The following is a 16,463-nucleotide window of genomic DNA, read 5'->3' as shown; positions in this document are numbered from 1 at the left end:
GATGATTGATTATTGGAACAAATCATCACACAGTCCTGATTTTCCAGCTGGGAGCTTTCTGGGTGTTTAACTACTAGAAGTCCAGCAGAGAAATGATGATGTATTTCATGCATCAATACACAACGAACCATAGAGGAGGATGGAAACATATTACAGTGGAAACGGTTTGTGTTCATCTGTTTCTTCTGTAGAAAAGTTGAAGGAGTTTAGACACCAAATCATTTCTTAACTACAGATGAAATATGTGATGGAAGATTAGTTCATGAGCCTTTCAACATTAAGTCGAACTAAACCACAGGGTGTGTGTTCATGGTAATGAAGGAACATGTTGCCCGGCGCAGTGCGGCTCTGTGATGTGTTCAAACAGTCTTTGGACATCATTATTTAAAATCATCGAATATCACCAGACTGCTGCTTTAATCATCAGACACAGAAGAGAATCTGTTTTAGATCAAAACACCCAATCCGACCTTTTTAGAGCAACTGATCGTCACCTCGAAATAAGCAAATCACACGTTTATTTCGGCGGCTGTGTGGTGTAGATACGTTCAAAAGAAAGTGGAAAACTCTCCAGATCCTCCTGATAGAAGGAGCCACATGACTGGAGTTCCCATTTCATTCCCAGCGTCAGATGGACAAAGCTCAGGCTCTAATGTCAAACTTCCAGTGATACTGAATAGTTGTTGTGCCCAAACGTTATGTCGTGACCCGGGCCCACTCCCTTATTAGGTCCTTATTGGATCCCCGGCCACCAGCAACATGAATCAAACAGGATGTAATTTAACCGTTTATTTGGCCCCCCCTCTTGGTACACTCGTCAGACCATCACAAACAGCAGACACACTAGCCAGGCAGTTCTAACAGTCTATAGAAAACACACGTGAGTAAAAAGGTTTCAGAGCATTTGCATTACAGTGGCACCGCACACACAATTCATAACCACACAGTAAAGTCACCGCAACCCACACTATGCTGCTGGCAGTGTGCTGTAACCACCTGTACACCCGTAACCAGAAGGGGGGGGGGAAACCCACACACAGATGGACAGACAGACAGATAGACAAACAAATTAAATAACTAGCTCCGTCTGGGGGGACTGGCGGCTCGCCCCTGGCCGCCCACGAGGCCCACTCCCCCAGCGGAGCAAACAAAAAGAACACAAACCCCAACCAGTCCAGTTTCCCCTACTTGGGCACCCCAAGTCCGTCCAGGGCTGCTCCTGGTGAGGCCTAATGTCCTCCCTGCATGTGCGTCATTCCAGCAGACGTCCTTGGCTCACAATAAGCAGTTCCTATATCAGCAGTGTGGGCCCTCAGGCTGTTCCCCTCACTCAGCCAATTGCGCCTCTCGCCCAGGGGCGGTGAAAGGGGCAGCCGGACCCTCAGTGCGTGGCCCAGAACTCCCACTCTCCTGCATCTCCCCGTCTTCCTGGGTCAGAACCGGTTCTAGACAGTGACACACAGACACACACAACACCGACAGGGGGAGAAAGGAGGAGAGGGAACGGGGGAGAGACCAAGAAGGAAAAGCAGTATGTAGGCAGCCAACGAACACACACGGCCCAGAGGCACCAGTCCCTCTCCGCTGCCGTCCTGGTTCTGGTCACTCCACCTGTGCTCTGCTCTCCTCTGTTCTGCTCTGCTCTCTCTGCTCGAGTGCCAGAGTGTCTCCTCCCTTTGTCCTGCTCAGCAGCCAGCCAAAATCCTCCGCAGCTGGCTACTGATTGCCAATTAATGGGCAGGGCTGCAGGCAAGCACACACCCTTCCCCCTCATCACCCTCTGTGGACACAACCAAAACACGACAACAACACACATCCCTGGCTGGGATGTGACACTCCCCCACACTAAAACGATGGTCGTCCCGACTATCTACTGCCCATATCGGGCCGGCTTAACCCCAAAGTTAGCCCTCTGTGACCTCCTAGGAACTGATGGTTCTATTAGCTGTTCCCTCACCCCAGCTTGCTCTGGGACCCCAGCCCCCTCCTGCCCCAGCACTGGTTCAGGAACCCCCAATGGAATTTCCCCATCCCCTTCAGGAACCACCCTTGACAACTCACCGGGCCAGCCCAACACCCGCCCCTCTGACCTTGGGACCACCCCCTGACCTGCCCTACCAACCCGCTCACCTACGATCTCCGGAGGTCGTGGATTGCATCCAGGGGGGCAGCAACGCAGATGGCGACGATGCAGGGTGCGGATGGGTCCTTCGCCACCTTCAGGGCGCACCTTGTATACTGGCCCTTGGGGGTCCGGCTGGCATACCACCACCTGTGGATGTGGGTCCCAATATGGACCCAACTTCCCTTTGGCCCTTCGTCTAAAATTCCGTACAAGGACCCTCTCACCTGGCAACAGGGGCAGCCCCCTCACTCGACGGTTGCATCGGCGCTGGTCCTGTTCCTGTCTCAATCCCGCCTGCTGCTTGACCACCTTGATGGCTTCCTGTAGCCTTTGGCGGTGGGCGTGGAGCCATCCTCCGGCTCCTCCCGTATCCCAACTACCATCCACCCCCCAGCTCTGGTCTATAGGTAAGCGGGGATGGCGGCCAAATAGCACAAAGAAGGGGGCCAACCCTGTGCTACTGTGTGGAGTGCTATTATAAGCCTGGACCAAGTCTGGTAGATGTTCCACCCACCTCTGTTGATCAGCTGGTGTCAAGGTGTTCATCAGGTGAAGTAGGGTCTGGTTCCATCTCTCACAGGCTCCATTCCCCTGGGGCCTATATGGTGTGGTCCGGATCTTCCTACACCGATACACTGTGCACAGCTCACGAATAAGCTGCGACTCAAAGGCCGGGCCCTGATCCGACAACAGCTTCTCTGGACACCCATAGGGCTGGAACACCTCCCTCCAGAGGACCCGTGCTGCCGTTTCGGCTGTCTGGTCACGGGTAGGCACTGCAAAGGCATAGCGGGAGAACAGGTCAATTGCCACCAGCACATATGGTCGTGCATCTGCGGGTCGCCCCAGAGAAAGAAAATCAATGGCAAGGACTTCCCACGGATAACATGTCTCTATGCCTCGCATGGGAGGCCACTCCCCACGCCCGGCTGACCCAACCAGGCAACGAGGGCATGTTTTCTCCCAGGCCTCCACATCTTTCCTCAAGCCTGGCCAGAAGAATCGAACACGAAGGGCCTTCGTCATCCGCCTTCCCCTAGCATGCCCCAGTGCCTCATGAAACTCCCTCCATACGGTCTGGCGCTCGCTTTGTGGGACAACTACAGCCCATTCCTCTTCCCCAGGCAGTTGGTGTACGAGTACCCCACTACGCACCTGCAGCTGCTCCCAGTTGTTTAGCAGGGCTCGGCTGGCACTAGACAACTCCTGCCGCATCTCGGCAGTAGGGGCATTAGACCCAGCCATTCTCCACTGCCGCACCTCTGCCAATATAGGGTCACCTCCTTGCTTCACCGCCCAGTCAACCTCACCATCGGCCCCTACCTGACCGACTGCGCCCTGGCCAGGCTGCCTAGACAGCGCGTCTGCATCTCGATTTTCCAGCCCCGGCTTGTAGCGGACTTCAAAATCATAGGATGCCAGCTGCCCAGCCCACCGCTGCTCGACGGCACCCAATTTTGCAGTCTTCCAGTGCAAGAGAGGTCGATGGTCTGTGAACACAACACAAGGCATGCCCCACAAGTAATCCTTGAATTTTTCCGTCACCGCCCATTTAAGGGCCAACAATTCCAACTTGAAAGCACTGTAGTTGTTATCATTCTTCTCAGTGTCATGCAGGCCCCTGCTGGCATAGGCAACCACCCTCTCCTTACCTCCTTGCACTTGCGTGAGGACTGCCCCCAATCCCAGGAGACTAGCGTCGGTGTACAGGCGGAACGGCAGGGCGTAATCGGCATAGGCCAACACTGGGGCACTCACCAAGGCTTGTTTCAAATCCTCGAAGGCTTCCTGACACTCTTCTGTCCACTGCACACTTGCCCGTGATGCTCCACCGACCCCCCTCAACAACGCATGCAACGCTGCCGCCCGTTTCGAGAACTTGGGGATGAACCTCCTGTAGTATCCTACGAACCCGAGAAAAGACCTCACCTCTCTCACTGTGTTCGGGATGGGCCATGCCTGTACCGCTGCCGTTTTCTCAGGATCCGTGGCAACTCCATTCTGGCTAACGACATGGCCCAGATACCTGACTGAACGCTGGAACAGGCTGCACTTCCCTGGCTGTAACTTCAGTCCATGGGCCTCCAGCCTCTGAAAGACCTGCTCCAAGTGGTCTAGATGGGAAGGAAAGTCAGGGGAAAACAAGATTATATCGTCGAGGTATATCAACAGGAAGTCATTCACCTTGTCCCCAAGACAGCGCTGCATAAGTCTTTGGAAGGTGGCTGGGGCATTGCATAATCCAAAGGGCATGCGCTCAAACTCATAAAGGCCCATGGGCGTAGCAAAGGCGGTTTTCTCTCGATCGTCAGGGTGCACCTCCACCTGCCAGTACCCACTTGCCAGGTCAAGTGTAGAGTACCAGAGGGCCTCCTTCAATCCAGTGAGGGACTCCTCAATACGGGGCAGAGGGTATGCATCCTTGTGGGTCACCTCATTGAGCTTCCGATAGTCCACACAGAATCGCCACCCACCATCCTTTTTCCTGACCAGGACGACAGGGGCGGCCCAAGGGCTTGAACTCTCCCTAATTACTCCCCCCTCTAACATCCCACGAAGCAGCTCCCTCATCTCCGCATACAAACTAGGGGGGACAGGCCTATAGCGCTCTCGTATAGGGGCCGCCGCACCCGTTGGAATATGATGGTACACCGCATCGGTTCGGCCATGGTCATCCTCATCCCTTGCGAAGACCTGCTGCCACTTCTCCAATACCTGGCGCAGCTGACCTCTCTCTTCCGGTGTCAGGCCCTCACCCTGCTCCTCCAAGGGACTCAGATGCTGCGGTAAGGCATGGCTAACTGGTCGAACTTCTACCTCCACCACCTGCTCACCTTGAGACCGCAACACCAGCTCATTGGGCAGTTGTATGGCATCGAGCCCAACTTTCTCAATGCGTGCCAGGGGGCGGCGCGTAGGCAACTCTACTGGGAAGGAGTGGAGGTTGCAGATGCGGAGTGGCACTCGTCCGTCTCGCACTATTGCCAGAGCTCTGCCCACACACCATTCTTGCTGGCCACCACGGAAATCTTCGATCAGCACTTGGTCACCATCCCTCAGCTGTCCCAAAGGTACCTCAGCCCAGACCACGGCCTCAGACTGGGGCTGAAGTATTCGAGAACCTGAAGTCCGAAGACGGGCAGAAGGTGCCTCTCTTGGTACCTCCATGATTGTCTGCAGGCGCCGGCATACTGCAAAAGCCTGGCTCCACACTGTTCGGGCTGGCCTAGGGAGAGAGGATACAAACACAGAACGGTGAGTCCCCCCTTTTTGTTCCAGCAACTCCCAACAATGTCGGATGACATTCATTCCTAGGATCCCATGTGGAGCTGGCAGGTGCTGGTCTTCCACAATCACCACCCCGCGCCGGGGAACCACCACACCCGCCACTGTAAAGTCCATTACAGCATAGCCTATATATGGCAGATTCAGTCCATTCACAGCACGGAGGGTAAGCCATGGAACCTCCTCGGCACCCAGCATCTCCACCCCCTTCACATACCGTTCAAATACCGTGCGGCTGAAAAGAGTCACTTGGGAGCCCGTGTCTACCAAGCATGGCACTGGTCTCCCTGCAGCCAGGACCTGAATCTCAGGACTGTCCCCCACTAGGGCCTCTCGCAAGGTCGGCTCAATGTCCCCAGCCTCAACCTTTAATTGGACTTCCCGGGTTGCTGCAGAATATTCTCGGGTCGGGGCCCGCAGGTCGGGACACTCCCTCCGCATGTGTCCAGGTCGCTCGCAGTGCAGACAAATGGGCCGTCCTTGTTCATCCCATCGGGCGACCGCACCAGGAGCAGCACCCCGGCGTGACCGGCGTGATCTGGAAACTGGCGGGCCGGCCGAGTTACCCCCAGTGTCCGACCTCAGCTCACTCACCAGGGTCTCCCGAAGCTCCCTCACCTGTTCCCGCAGCTCTTTAAGTAGATCTTCCTTCAGGCTCACCTTTAAGGCCTCCAAGCTAGTTGGAAGATCACCTGGATGACCATCTTGGCTCGGTGAGGGCGGAAGGTAGGCCCGACGGGTCTCAGCTTCTCCGGAGCTCCCCCCAGGAACACCCTCTCGCTCCATTTCCCGAGCCTCTGCACAGACCTCCGAGAACGAGAGTGCTGGGGTCCGTCGGATCATGCGCTGAAGCTCCTGCTTGACTGTACCTCCTTGTAGACCAGCCACCAGCTGGCTCCTCAAAGCTTCATCATCACCGCCTTCGGTCGGTTCCTTCTGCCTCCACCTGTAGTGACACTCACGGAGACGCAGGATGAACGAGCCCACCCCCTCCCCTGAGTGCTGCCTGCAAGTAAAGAAAGCCCCCCGTAACTCTGCTAACCCTGCCTTGCGCCCATACAGCTTTGCTAGGAAGTCAAAAATTTTGTCTACTGTGTCCTTCTGATTCTCTGCAAGCAGTTCAACTTCTCTTTTAGGTTCCCCTTGTAAAGCCCCCATCACAAGATCAATTTTTTGGTTTTGGTCTAACGACAAAGCCCTCAAACACACCTCAAGGTTTTTCTGCCACTCATAAAACTGTTCAGATCCTTCCATGCCAAACTTAGGGATCCAGGGTCCCCCTAAAAACCAAGGGAAAGCCCCTGTTACCAGCCCACCTGTGGCTTCTGCAGGCTGCTGCTGTTGTTCCATGTTGCTGTGGTAAAAGGGATCCTGCCGAACAACGCCAAAAATTTACAGTGTCGTGACCCGGGCCCACTCCCTTATTAGGTCCTTATTGGATCCCCGGCCACCAGCAACATGAATCAAACAGGATGTAATTTAACCGTTTATTTGGCCCCCCCTCTTGGTACACTCGTCAGACCATCACAAACAGCAGACACACTAGCCAGGCAGTTCTAACAGTCTATAGAAAACACACGTGAGTAAAAAGGTTTCAGAGCATTTGCATTACAGTGGCACCGCACACACAATTCATAACCACACAGTAAAGTCACCGCAACCCACACTATGCTGCTGGCAGTGTGCTGTAACCACCTGTACACCCGTAACCAGAAGGGGGGGGGGAAACCCACACACAGATGGACAGACAGACAGATAGACAAACAAATTAAATAACTAGCTCCGTCTGGGGGGACTGGCGGCTCGCCCCTGGCCGCCCACGAGGCCCACTCCCCCAGCGGAGCAAACAAAAAGAACACAAACCCCAACCAGTCCAGTTTCCCCTACTTGGGCACCCCAAGTCCGTCCAGGGCTGCTCCTGGTGAGGCCTAATGTCCTCCCTGCATGTGCGTCATTCCAGCAGACGTCCTTGGCTCACAATAAGCAGTTCCTATATCAGCAGTGTGGGCCCTCAGGCTGTTCCCCTCACTCAGCCAATTGCGCCTCTCGCCCAGGGGCGGTGAAAGGGGCAGCCGGACCCTCAGTGCGTGGCCCAGAACTCCCACTCTCCTGCATCTCCCCGTCTTCCTGGGTCAGAACCGGTTCTAGACAGTGACACACAGACACACACAACACCGACAGGGGGAGAAAGGAGGAGAGGGAACGGGGGAGAGACCAAGAAGGAAAAGCAGTATGTAGGCAGCCAACGAACACACACGGCCCAGAGGCACCAGTCCCTCTCCGCTGCCGTCCTGGTTCTGGTCACTCCACCTGTGCTCTGCTCTCCTCTGTTCTGCTCTGCTCTCTCTGCTCGAGTGCCAGAGTGTCTCCTCCCTTTGTCCTGCTCAGCAGCCAGCCAAAATCCTCCGCAGCTGGCTACTGATTGCCAATTAATGGGCAGGGCTGCAGGCAAGCACACACCCTTCCCCCTCATCACCCTCTGTGGACACAACCAAAACACGACAACAACACACATCCCTGGCTGGGATGTGACAGTTACAGCTCTAGCAGACTGAACACTAGCCTGTGCTGCAGACATGCTGCTAATCACTGATGTCTGTAAAACACCCACTAATGTGCTTCATGGCTGTTGATGGTCCTTTCTTCCTTCATGGCTGACAGACTAATCCTGTTGGTGCAATAAGATTCAGCTGCAGCCTCTTTTCATATGTTACACAGTGGAATGTGTCAATTAATGCAGTTTAACACATTGATTGGTATGAACCTGTGATAGATATCAAAAATACTCCTTATTTTAAGGAGAAATGCATCACTCTACTCTCTGTTATTTCAAAGACTACTAATTATAATACTTCTAATCATATAATAACTATCTAATAATAATTACACACATCAATTCAAACAGAAAGGCTACACAGTAGATAGTTTTTTTTTTAGTAATAATATGTTTTAATTTGAACTGGACTCATGAAAATCCACTTCCCTCCTCAGGTTTCTGCGCTTCCTCTCCAGGCGTCTACCACTTTGTGAAAGAGAAGATGACTTGGCGTGACGCAGCTGAGTACTGTGAGTCTGAGCACATCGCTCTGGCACAGATAGACGACGAGGAAAACTTCAACACAATGATGAACATTCCAACCGGAGGATACAGAGACAAGGCCTGGATAGGACTGTACGAGAACGCTTCAAGATGGATGTGGCTGGATGGACAAATAGCCACATTTTTGAAGTGGAAACAGGGTCAGCCAGACAACGTGAATGCCTCTGAGTTCTGTGTGAACATGAGTGACGATGGAACGTGGAACGACGCCAACTGCTCAGAAGAGAAACGTGCTGTTTGTGCTGAAGGTGGGTATGAACCCAGATTTTTCCTCTAAGACAACTCCACTTCCTCACAGTTTCTACATTTGGGAGGGAAATGTACTTTTTACTCCACTAGATCTATCTGACAGTTGTATTTTGCAGATTAAAAACATGCAATGTGCTCACAAAACATCACCATCAGTAGCAAGTTAGTTAGTTTTTTGCACAGCTAATTTTTCACAACATGTCCTCCAGCTACTAAACTGTTTAGTTTAAATCACTGAGATGAATGAAAGTTTATTCAGGAGAATGAAACACTGACTGGAACCAAAGTGTTACTTGAGTCTCAGTGTGTCGGTGCTACTACACAAACACTCAGTCCACTGATGATTGTACAGGGGCCTTACTGAGTGGAATATCTTCCCTCATCAATGATCTCTGACAGCTACAGACACAAGTGTCACTTCGGTCTGTCATCAAGTTACTCGGACAATTACCTCCATAGCGACAGCTGTTTGTCTCTTACAGGACAGCACAACTAAGACTTTACTCTGCTGCTCATACCTGTGGTCTGCATGCATGTGCTGATGCTACATTATAAACCCATGTTAACTATCTCCTCCACTTCTGTTCAGATACAGATAGAGATAGAAGCAAAGAAGAGGCCAATTACGTCGTGTCTGACAGCCAAATGAGTTGGAAAGACGCCACAACCTTCTGTGAAGACAAAGGTTTGATCCTGGCCCCCATCCCCGATAAGAATACATATAAAAACATAGAGGATGTGGTGAAGAAATTAGACGTGTGGATCGGCCTCAGCAGACCTAACATCTGGTTGTGGTCAGAGAGCGGAAGAGGTGATACATTCAAGAACTGGCAACCTGGACAGCCTGACAACCTGGGCGGGAAAGAAACGTGTGCAGCCGTAGTGGTGGAGGATGGAACGTGGACCGATGAGACATGCGAGACAGCGTTCCCTTTCTACTGCAGTGGACGTATGAATCACACACACATTTCCTTTTTCTTAAAGCTTGTTACTGTTTGTGCACCTGTCAGTCACACATCTTTCATTTTCTCTTTGTCTCTGTGTCTTTTTCTTTTTCTGATAAACCAGTGTTTACCTAGCAAAGTTAGTTCGCTGGCCAAACGTAGAGCTGCAACTAACAATTCTCATCAGTATCGATGAATTTGCACACTAATCGATTAAGTAATCGATTTATCATTAACAGCCTAGTGATTGTTCTACCTGCTAAACATTCAGACTCTATAAGCAGCTTCATTTAATTGTGAAAGGCTTAAGGGGATTTTACTTTACATGTCCCTCGTATGTTATGATCAAACATTACTTGTCGTTTCTAGAAAACACACATCTCTTGTGTGTGTGTCTTTTGTTCTGAAATGTTTGCTTGTTGTTTGTGACTGTGAGCAGTTCATATGTTGTGGAAAACAGTGGTGAGGATCAAGATCCAGTCCAGCGCAAACATGGAGGATCCAGCCTGCAGCGCTGACCTGCAGCGGCAGGTACACTGTGTGTGTGTGTGTGTGTGTGTGTGTGTGTGTGTGTAGTAGTCCCCAGCATCAATCATGACCTTTCAGGGTAAAGACTTTACTTAAGCTTAGGGTAAAGCTGGGGGGGGGAAGGTTAGGGAAGGTTAGGGTTTGGAGTAGTGGGTATGGTTAGTGTAGGATAAGTGAGGACATTCATGTTCATCACTGTGATGTCACCTGTCATGTTCCCAAAAGTCACCGTAGTGAAGCAGCCTGATGCTTAGAGGACGAAGGTCCTCCACATTTACCTCATTCACCACTGATGATGTCGTATTAAACACAGATGTGTACAAGATCCTCCGTCCTCACAGTGGCCCCTCACTCACTCTTTGTCCTGAACATTAATATGAGTTTTTCTTTTTTAAACATTTGATCACTGTTTTGTACATATTAGGTGTTTGTCTGCTGAAACAGGAAAATCAAAGAAAAACAGGATCTATTTCACATCTATTGCAATTAAATAACACGAAGACAAAAAGCAGTGCATTAATGAGCCGACATCACACACAGACAAAATCTTTAAGCTGCCCAGTGATGAAATACAGCCTTAAACTATCACAGCAGTCAGCCAGCAAGCAAGAAACTGTTTTATAACAGAATCACCGTTAAAATGGAGCTACGACTTGACCAAATCTCTCCAAACTGAAAAAGTTGTAGTGGTGCTGGGAAGGTTCACTTTGACCTATTTATATTTTTACTTTGTGTTTGAAGTTTATTCTTATTCTTTTGGAGCTGTGTGTAACAAAAAGCAATTTCCTCCTGGGGATTATCAAAGGAATTCTGATTCTGATTCTGGTGAATGATTTTGAGAATATGAATACATCTGAAATTAGATGAAATTGGGTGTGTGTGTGTGTGTGTGTGTGTGTGTGTGTGTGCATGTTTCTCCTTCATTAGCTGCGAGCAGCACTTGCTAATCAGGGTGTGACTGACTTCAATCTGACCTGGAAGAAGCTGCCAGTCAGAGAGACACAAGAGAGCACTGACGATTAAAGGTACACTCACTAATACACACACACACACACACACACACACACACACACACACACACACACACACACACACACACAGTGAATCTCCTCTGAATACCAAAATGATTTTGCTTTTCAGATGCTGGCTGACCCAGTGAGAGGAACTCCCAGTAGAAACTCAGAAATATTTCATGATATCAATTGTGATAACATCCAATAATACTGAGTGTTGCTGTCATTATTATTCTCAGTAGCTTCCACTGCTGTTTCTCTATATCCTCATAAAGATGTAGTCGTAAAGGGATTCATAAAAAATGACAGAAAACAGCCAATAAATGGTAAAAGTGTGGATGAAGTCTTTCATTAATCTCTGTTTTCATTGTCTGCTGAAATATCAATGAATGAAACGCTTTAGTTACTAGATCCTCCATGACTTGTTTGACTTGTAGTGTTTTTGCTTGTTTATTAAAAATAGACCTAAAATAAAAGGATTAGCACGTAAAGTCTTTGTTCTAGTGTTTCTCCAGTGGTGAAGAAATGATTGTCCTTTTCCTGACTGCTGAGGCAGCATTTTAAAATGGTACCAACTGAAACTTTATAACGTTGTAAGAGAAGCTCACTGACAGCAGGGTCACCATTTCACCATTTCAGCATCCTCAGATCATTATTGTGCTCCGTATGAGAGATCAGTGGAGTTTACAGTGAACACTGTTTCAGTCCCTCCCAGCAGTATAGAACAATAAATCCTCATGATAGAGTTCATGGAAGCGAACGCCACCTGGACCCGGATCGGCAGCATAAAATGGATGGATCCATGAAAAACCATCAGTTCATTTAGATTCACTTAAGTTTTTGCTAAAAGTGACACTTTTTCTCACCATTGTGAGACGATGAGCCTCCTGATGAGTTTGCAAGTGTGTGACGTCTCCTGACAGCCTGCAGTCAGATCCAGAAATATTACACAAATAACATTACTGAAGACTTTTTAATATCCTCTAAGGCCCTTTTTTTTCAGGAAACTGAATTTGATGCATTTTAAGCAGAAATGTCACAGCTACAGTCAGAGGTTGGTCAAATCTGTTTATTTCGCTGTAATGTTGCTAATTGGTGCTTGTGGTTGTTTGCTCTGTAGCACTGAAGCCGTGAGTCAGATGCAAAGTGTGAATACAAAGGGTCAAAAGTAGGAGTCACAGCTACTGACACACACGTGCATCATTTGATTATCTGATATCACACAGCCTGACAGCAGCAGGGAGCTTAACTTGTGCTAAAAGTCAAATGCAGCCGTAGGTCCTGGTTTGAATAAGAAATCACCTCTTCAGGATTTGGTTGCTCGTTTCCTGTCTTTTTCTTCTTTTTCCACATACTTTTTTGTACTTAATGACACAGCAGACAGTTTTAGGTTAATAATGTTCTTCCAGCTTTGTGAGTGAAATGTTTGAGGGAGACCGTTTCCTGTGTCACCGTGACAATGTCCCTGTGCACAGGTAATACAGAAATCTCTCCCCAGTTCGGCATGGAAGAGCTTGACTGGCTTCATCCCTATCCTACACCTTTGGGATGAGCTGGAATGCCGCCTGTGAGCGAACATCAGACGCTGTTGTGGCAGAATGGATGCAAAACCTTAAGTCTTGTGTCTTTGCTGCAGAAAGTATTCACAGAGGAGTGGAGGCTGTAACAGCAGCAGATTAACACCCGTGCTTCTGGAGATATTCTGGTTGGGAAACTCATCTTCATAAAACTGTTGGTTAAATAATAATTTGAGATATGCCTGCCTACAACGTAAAATTAGAAAAACTATGAATATGGTGCCGACTTTGAGATTTTGAGTTGTTACACCAAAATGAAGCTAAAGCTGGACTTCTACATATAAATAATCATCACACTTTAGGCCAGGGGTGTCCAAACTTTTTTCACTGAGGGCCACATACAGAAAAACATCCAAAGGGCTGGAACACTCACTAGAAGTGAGCTAGATAGCTAACTTTAATCCACTAGAGGTGATGTATATCTCCTCACCTCTAGTGGATTAAATTGGCAAAATCAATCAAATGGAGGTAAATTCTGCTTGATAACTGAATATGATTCAAGAAAAAAGAAAAAAAACAGCCTTTCCATTAGTGGGCTTTCATTTATTAGTTGTGGTCCAAGCTGGTCTTTGCCTTGTAGGCTCTTGTTCAGGTGATCAGTGAGATCCACTAAAAATGCCAACCAGAGAGGATCACTGAGCTCATGAAGGGGTCCTTCTCTCTTCTAAACTGGTCCATTTCTGATCTCAGGGAATAAAACCGCTGCAGCACAGAGCCAAGATTTAGCCAGCGCACATGAGAATGGTAGAGCAGCGCACCCCCAACACCAGCATCAGCATCAGCATCAGAGAGGGAAGCTTGAAATAATCTGTGCTAGAGCCCTGGTGCTCGAATTAACATCCTTACCTAGACTTTCTTGCTCCTCGGCGGACACCGTAGATTCCTTTCCACTCGCCTGTCCCAGCTGGAGCTCCATCCGTCGTACCTCCACACAGCTCGTCCCATTTAAGTCCCATCATGCTAACTGCATCTGGCACAGCTTCAAAAACATCCTCACCCATCGTGGTGCTCTTTAGCCTGCTAACATCAAGCAGCTCCTCCTTAATGTAAAAGTGATCTTCATTAGTTATCAGCTGTGCTCTCATCGCACACCACGTCTCAAACTTTCTACACTCACTTGCTCTCTTATGTTTCCTTAATTCTGCCATTTTGGGTCACCTGTAGCACATTTCTTCTTCTATTACTCATTTTATAGAGAAGCTGCCTCGTTCAAGACAGTTACTCCACCTAGCGGTGAGACTAAGAAGTACAACACAGTCCAGCGCAGGTTCCATGTGTGGGCCGTGTTCCAATACATTTTTAGAACTTCCTGCAAGCCAATGAAAATTAGACCACGGTCCGCAGTTGGCCCACGGGCCGTAGTTTGGACACCCCTGCTTTAGGCCCTTAAGCCCTCACTGAATGAGTTCACAAACTGCTGATTTAATCTGTCAATTCCAGGTAAATATGATATTATATTACATTACATTACATTACATTACATTACATTACATTACGTTATGTTACATTATATTATATTATATTATATTACACTGTTGCCCATAAAGTTGGAATAATTGTTCAATACCCCCAATTTAGTTAAAGCCTGAATACACAGTTTGCAAAGGTTAATTGTGGTTCACTGTGATATGTTTGGAAGAGTTTGATCGATAAAGTTGAGAAGATATACACTTTATTTAACAAGAATAAATCACATTGTCACAATCATTTCATGAGAAGAGGTAAAAAAACATTTTATTCCAACTTTATGGGCAACAGTGTATATAATATAAAAGCAACAGATTGAGTCTTGCTGGATGACAGATAGCACAGTGTCATTGAGCCAGCTCTCTGGGGAGGTCTGACAGTAAGACAACATGATATTATCGATGTTTTTTATCATAACAATGTATCAAATGATGCTTATAGTGACGAACATACAGAGAATTATCAGCTGAATCTGCAGCTTCATTGATTCACTGACTGATCCGCAACTTTAAGCACCACATATCTGGAACAAACTTCCACAAAGCAACCGTCAGTTCCTTTAAAACTTTTGAGTTTGTTACGGCCTTTTGTTCAATTAAATTCTGGAATATTTATTCATATCTTGAACTGTGCTGTAATCATGCATTTTTTGTGTGTTTTGTTCTGCTTGAATCTATTCTTCCTTTATATTTTATTTTACTATTTTGAATCCTACTCAGTTGTGTTTACTATTTACTATTTACTATTTGCAGGAGAAAGCCAGATGGTTGGAAAACCATTGCACCTTTACAGAAAACAAGCACTTACTGAGGAGCTGTCAGAGGGTGACAGCTGCACACTGATCAGGTTTTAAGTGCACACTGAAGTGGCGGTGAAAACTGTGTTGTATAGACTTGCAGTCACAGGAGCATCATGGGTAGGTATTAACCATGTGAGTTCAGTTACAATGGCCGTGATGTTATGTTAACACACAAAATATGTTCTGGATTTTGCTCTTATTCTGAAAAACACACAGCCTTCCGCTTTCATTCCCTCTACCACCCTCTTTAAAACATTTTGCTATTTGCAAAAGTGGATGTGTTTCTCCTTCTAACCAGAAATGTGAGCTTGTCTCTCCATCTCAGCCTTGTTTACCGTGCACAGAGCTGACCATGACCAGGCGGGAGGCCACGTCACAAACTGTGAGAAAACCCCCCGACTGAGATGCACATTCTGAATGCACTGTATACATGTCCACAGAATCCCCTTAAGACCTGAGTAATATCAGCAGATTCCACATGTCCTACTTAGAAAATGCTACATTTGGAACGAGGCCTAGTTTGGAAAATCAGAGCTGTTTACCTGACCCCCTAGCAAATATGGAATATTGTTATATTCGGAATGAAAGTGGAACATCTATGTGCATATAAACGAAATCAGTTTAATCAGTTTATTTGTTTGTCACAAATAATCCAGGCTACCAAGAGATGATGTTACTGTTATTTGTTATTTGGATTCACTCATAGACTGCATTTAAGAAGTAGAGTGAATATATAAGTAGTATTAGTCATCCATTGGTATGTCGACTACCATTTTGAAGCCTCACATCTGGGATTTTGGCCATTTTCATCTTTACTTTTCAAAGCCACAAGTGATGCTTGATTATTTTTTTTACCCCAGACACATTCTGATTGGTTAGTCACAAGGTAGCCCCGCCTTCAAGCATTCCCCATCTGTTGTACTCTAAAGGGGACAAAATGATGATCATTCTGTACTGAGACCATGAACTCATTAGGAAAATGATCACTGAGGTAATAAATCTAGTGAGAAGTGGGATTCTTTTCTTCGAGTCTTCCTCACAATCAGACTTGTTTCTAGAGCCAGTGGAGTCGCCCCCTGCTGGACATTAGAAAGAAGACTTAAGGCACTCTGTTGCCTCGTCCACTTCTCTCAGTCAGCCTGTGCTGGGTGAGAAGTCAAGGGATCATCAAAGTCATAAGGATTCAACCTCAGAGAGAAAGTAAATGTCATTTCAAAATTTCAAGGCAGTTCATGTAAAGGTTGTTGACTGGACCACGGTGGTGGACCAGACACACTGACACTGGGATGATCCCAAAGGCCCTGCGTACCTACTAAGAAAATGTCTTTGAGGGTAGCAGGAGGCTTTGGGAGGCTGGTAAATGGAAATGGTAAAAA

Source organism: Pempheris klunzingeri, chromosome 8 (assembly GCF_042242105.1).
Source record: "Pempheris klunzingeri isolate RE-2024b chromosome 8, fPemKlu1.hap1, whole genome shotgun sequence".
NCBI classification, from domain to species: domain Eukaryota; kingdom Metazoa; phylum Chordata; class Actinopteri; order Acropomatiformes; family Pempheridae; genus Pempheris; species Pempheris klunzingeri.
Note: the sequence above shows the minus strand (reverse complement) of the source record.